This window comes from Diospyros lotus, chromosome 12 (genome assembly GCF_014633365.1).
Source record: "Diospyros lotus cultivar Yz01 chromosome 12, ASM1463336v1, whole genome shotgun sequence".
Taxonomy (NCBI): Eukaryota; Viridiplantae; Streptophyta; class Magnoliopsida; order Ericales; family Ebenaceae; genus Diospyros; species Diospyros lotus.
This window is the reverse complement of record NC_068349.1, coordinates 19570476-19576420: the sequence shown is the minus strand read 5'-3', so window position 1 is coordinate 19576420 and position 5945 is coordinate 19570476. Positions and strand designations below refer to the sequence as shown.

At 30.7% G+C, this 5945-nt stretch overlaps 1 non-coding gene across 1 annotated transcript; it reads left to right on the top strand.

The window, feature by feature from the left end:
• The first annotated feature begins 3603 nt into the window (after positions 1–3603).
• Positions 3604–3675, top strand: TRNAG-UCC (transfer RNA glycine (anticodon UCC)). Its single transcript has one exon. It is a non-coding gene; the product is annotated as a tRNA-Gly (tRNA).
• Positions 3676–5945: the final 2270 nt, after the last annotated feature.

Below are 5945 nucleotides of genomic sequence, written 5' to 3'. Positions count from 1 at the left end.
GAGAAGGACCTCAATGACAGCTGAGTTTTGTGGGAGGTGGTTGGTGTCGTTTAGCTCCTGGGTATGGGCGTTTCTAGCTCGCACCATGGTAAGGTGAGAGGGTTGGGTTGAGAGGCACTTGTGAGATTATGGGGTAGGTAAGTTTTATCGGGCCCCACTATGGGCGCGAGATATTCCTTCCTGATCAAAGGAGGATAATCAGATAAAGGATCACAACGACAGGGCGCGGGCTCCAGCTATGGGTCCGTCCGGGGGGCAGTTAGCACCTGTAAGCACTCTGACGCTCGAATGAGTAAGAGAGTAAGGAGAGACAGTGTATCCGTAAGTCAGAGATCATAACATACCTTGGCTTTAAGAAGAGTTAGCTGATATAGGAGGAGGAAATGTCATCCTGCATGCATACGTCGTGCGTTTGTAGGTGATGTGACTGACTATTCGGCGCCGATAGAGATTCACACGTGATAGCATAGTGGCGACGAGACCTTCATTAATGCGGATGAAATCCGTCATGAATGAGGGTGGGATCTGAGGCGGTTGCACAGATACCCAATGGAGATCGTAATGATGTCGTGGTAGGCTAGCGCTGGGCTAAGACTAGGTCCAAAGAGAGGACCAAGATTGGGATTAAGGAGAGGGCCGAGATTGGATCCAGACAGTCCATCTTTAAATTGTTAAAAGTATCCGAAAGGCCAAAACTATAACTCTACGCTCCTTTAATAAAATCTAACATAATAACTCGTAAAAACTATTTAAATCCAACATTATCTTAAAGTTTGAGGAAGGAGTGGAGCTGGACGCGTGACTGTTGGAGGCAGCCACTTGGCTGCTTAGTTTGGCCCCTAAATGGCGTCGTTTGGTGCCCAGATGATGCTGGAAAATTCCAGCTGCGTTCCTGCTGCTTCTCCTGCCTTTCTTTCCTTCCCCTAACTTATAATATTATTTCTTTACACATCCCACTTTTATGTATGTGCACGCATCATCACATATATATATACATTAAATGGTTGCACTTGCACGGAGCTAGGAAGAAAATGGAAGAACGGATGCTAAGGAAAAAGAATCCATGTGAAGCAACTTTTCTTCCACACATGTATATGGTATATTATAGTATATATATTATATTTATATGTAATATGAATAGAAAAAAAAAATTTCTACAATATTTTTCATATTTTCATTTAGCATTTCTTTAATTATTTCTATACCCTTAAATATTAAATTAATATTTATTAAAATACTTAAAATTTAAAATGAATACCTCAAAGTTACTTAATAAGTACACTTCTCTCTCTGCGCCCTCATAACACATTTGTTTCATCCCGAAACCACTTTAGAGTTATTCTTTATGTAAAATCTGAACCCTCTCAGGATTTTGTTAACTTTTCGGAAGCTCCTTATGATCATTCAATTTTTCAGACTGTATTTTAGTTATACCAAAAATTGTCCATTTTTAATTACTTTTATTATCATAAATCTTGTCTCGAGACGCTCGTCAATCACTTATAATTTTTCTTAGATATCTAAGTTTCAAGACTTTACTTACAATTAATTCGATCACTTATTAATTCAGTTCTTATGTGAACTCTAATTCTTCGAATCACTCGAGAGTTATAGTTACTTGTAAAATCTTATCACCTAAATTTTTTCAGACCAAAAATTTCTAAAAACACTTCTAAAATTAATTTCTTTTATCTTGGGGTCTTACATGTACTCTTAACTCTCTACCAATTAGGTTAAGGCTATTATGTTAAAAAAAAAAAAAAAACTACAAATAATGAAATTTAAATCTTTTACATCATTTTACAGTCTATTTTTTAATCAATGTAACAACTTCCATTTTGCATGATTATAAGAGTTCTCTATCGTTAGAAATAAGGGTGGAGTCAGGATTTTGATTCAGTGAAAATAAATTTAAATATAAAAAATATAATTTTAAAAATAAGACAATAATAATAATATTAAAATGCAAAAATTTTTTATAATTATTCTTTACGATTTTTCATACTTTGGTAATGCTACTAAAGATGATTTAGGTTTTTCATAGGCTTTTTAGTCTTGTTTTCTGTCTTAACCTTGTTGCTAAATATAGCAATAGGTTTTTTATTTATCTATTTACATATTTATTTTGATGAATTTTTAAATAAGTTTTATGTCTATATCTTAATTTTATATATTTTTATTTTTTAATAAATAATTGAGATTTCTCAGTTGCATACTTATTTTAATAAATAGTTAAATGACTCTTATGTTTATATATTAATTTTTATATTTATTTTAATTTTAAATAAGTAATTGGGACTCATCCCTAATCCATTGCCATCTTTGCCTATCATGAGGCTATCAATTATGTATTTGGTTGTCTTTGACATCTTACTTAAAAAGAGATAAATAATCTCTAATTAAATTTATTTACTTGTTTGTTTTAATTAATTCTTAATATATCTTATATCTAAATCTTTATTTTTATACTTCCTCAAATACATGTTTATTGGAACTTTCTAAATTTTAGCAAAACTAATTATCTTGCTAAGAGTAAGATCGGTCAAATTACTATTCTAGGAAATCACATTCAAAATATTCACATTTTAGAATACTAAACTAGTAAAGAGATTATAGGGAAAACTTTACAACAATAGTATTAAAATATAATTAAGGTTTTGTTGAGTATTGTTTATGGTGGAGTTTAAGCTTATAGATTTCTTTTAAAAGGCAGTTTATGAAGAATTATTTAAGTGTTTGATTTATTAATATAAAATATTTTTTTTAAATACCCAAAAATCAACCAAAAAAATCCTAACCCAATAGAGCAACCGCCATAAGTGGGCCTCATGTGGCTCCGCCTCTGGTTAGAAAGGTGAGTAGCATAATAGTAGGCCCCACGCCCCTCGATTGCTATTAGGGTCTATTTGGTAGATTATGTATTTAAGAAGATTTCATCTTTTGATTCAACAAAGGGTGACATTCTTACCAATTAAGTTACCACCCTTATGCTTAAGTCATTTTATTATTATTAAAACATTAACAATTCAAATGTTCTTAGAGATTATTTAGGATTTCATTTTGATAAAATAAAGGAATTTTTTAAAAAGTATAAATCAAATAACCAAAGTTGAAAAGATATATAGTCAATTTACTTTCTTTTTTTTTTGTTGATGAACTAATTATTTTTCTGTTCTATTTTATTGACCTATTAATTAAGTTGTTACATATAACGTTTTCTCTTTTCTCCATAATATGTCATATTAGTTACTTAACACTAATTAAGTTGTTACATATAACGTTTTCTCTTTTCTCCATAATATGTCATATTAGTTACTTAACACGAACTATTTTTTCTTTGTCCAGAATTATGATTGACTAAAAATAAGTAAAACACCTTTAACCCTAAAGTATACAATGAATTACTTAATTTATACTTTAAGATGTCAAATATAATATTTAAAAAATTAAAATAGGAACATAAGTTGCTAATGTGATCCTTAAAAGTATTCCTTCTGAGGTTTAACCACACGCTCTTCGTTGCAAAAGCGAGGAGGACGGGGGCCTCATTTTCTATCTTAATTATAATTATTTATATGTTCATAAGCAACTATGAACTGAACCGCGTTTGTAGTCCAACGGTTAGGATAATTGCCTTCCAAGCAATAGACCCGGGTTCGACTCCCGGCAAACGCAGTTGGTTTTTGCTCTCTTATTTTACATCATTTAATCTTTCAGCTTAAAACAATCCCTTTCCTTCAATTTATTTATTTATTTGTTTTGTGTTTTTCTCTAACTTTAATTGATTTCTTTCAAATCAAATGAATTCTTGTTGCAACTTGAGTTCTCATTTTCTCCCCTAATTTGTTTATCTTGAACACGTTTGAATGGTAATCAAAACTCTTTTTAAAAGAGTCAGTTCACATTGTTCTTAATTTTGCTCAATTTTTTTTTATTTTATTAATTGAAATATTTGATTTTAATTCTAGGCTATCGTCTCATTCCATTAAAACTAATTGTTGATTAATAATATGGGTGCCAAATAAACTCACTCTACAAGTGTCTCATTATCATTGAATGAATCACGAAGAGAAATAATGTTAGATTTCTTCTCTAATTATGGTGCAACTTTCATATTTATTTGTTGATTTACTCGATTGAAGACTAGCAAATAAATATTGAGATTGACAAGCAAATACTCGATTATAGTAAGCTTAAAATACTTTTCTACTGGATTACTAACACATGAATACTCCGGTATGGGTTAAAAGTTTGCTAAGACTAACTTTCATATTATAGTCACTCAATTGATAAAATACTCTGCTCAAGCAGGTTTAGATTTCTTGATTTAATCACAAGAGTTTGCCCGATTATTTTATACATAATTAATTAAAATTTTGTATTAATATTATATCATTAACATCATTAATATATTAATTCAACAGATAATAACCTATCAACAATGTTGGGTTTCAAAAGCCCTAAATCATGATGGCTTTCTACAAAACATCTATCACAGTCAATGAGTGTTTTCTCTAGAAACCCACCTCAATTGATAGGTTTTTAAAAAACATCATCGGCAGTAAGGAAGAAACCCCCTATGCTAATTCACTCTTTTTATCTCTCTGTATCTTTGTCCCTATATCTCTACCTATCTCTATGGGCCCATCGTTGTCGACAATGGCGAAGAAACCTTATTGCCATTCCTCTCTCTCTCTCTTTCTACCATTAAGCTAATTGATTTTTCTAGAGAAGAAGAACCGGTACAATTCTTCATACTCCATCGTTGGTAAGCTCTAAACCCATCACCGACAATGCCAACACCATCATCATTTTGTTTTTTAATTATAGGGAAATAAGGGCATTTTGGAGTTTTTAATAAAATTTGTTGTTGTTAATAACATGGGGGTATGTGATGCATGGTAACTAACCTCAAAGAACGTTGGTGATATTTTTCAAACACGGGGGTAGTTAGTGTATTTTAGACAAATCTCGTAAAAGATCTTAACTAGCAACTTGTTTGACATTCGAATTAAGTAGTGATGGGATGAAAGAGTAATGAGTCTAAATAATACTGTATCATGTTTGGTAAATAAGGTATTACTGGTCATCAATTGTCAAATACCCAATTTTCTCGAATATATTGTAATTATAAAAAGTATATTTTTAAATTACATAAAATGTATTTTGATATTTTTAATAAAAATTATATATATATACACACATAAAATAGCAAAAATTGTATGCACCCCTTAAGGTTAAGGATAATTACAAGAATTACCCCTAACATTTGAGACAATATGAGTATCCATGAGTTTTAATATCAAATTGATATTTTTACTCTCGAAAATTAAAGGAGTAGTTTTGATAATGACACAAAGTTATGAAAATCAATTTTGAAATCTAAAGAAATAAGTTTCAGTGTTTAAATTCAAAATCAATATCATTTTGATAATCTCAACTTGCTTTCAAAAGAAACAAAGTTAAGAGAGTTCAATGATTAATAATCTTATGTTTGGAATCTCTGTTATATCAATCAAGTGTTCTTCTACATATTGTCATCTAAGTGTTTAGTTTTTTTAAGTGAATAGTCGACTAAGTGTATTTGATCTGTTGATTATGCCTAGCATCTGTTGATTATGTTTTATTCTGTTGACTATCTTGATGATTCTGTCGACAGTTTAATTTCATCTGTCGACTATCAGTGTGTATGATAGTAGAAGTTTTCTTCACATTTTGGATATGTCGACTATGTAAAGGTGATTGTCAACTATTAGTAAATATGGTTAGTTATCTATCGATTATGTTTATGGCTCTGTCGACTATGTCTTAATTTTATTCAAAAATATGGTCGACTAACCTCTTGAGTTTGTCGACAGTTTGTTTCACATAAAGATGTAAGGGTTAGTTTTAAGCGCATTAAATGCTTGCTCAACTATCATAACGGTCGAATTTTTGTATTTATC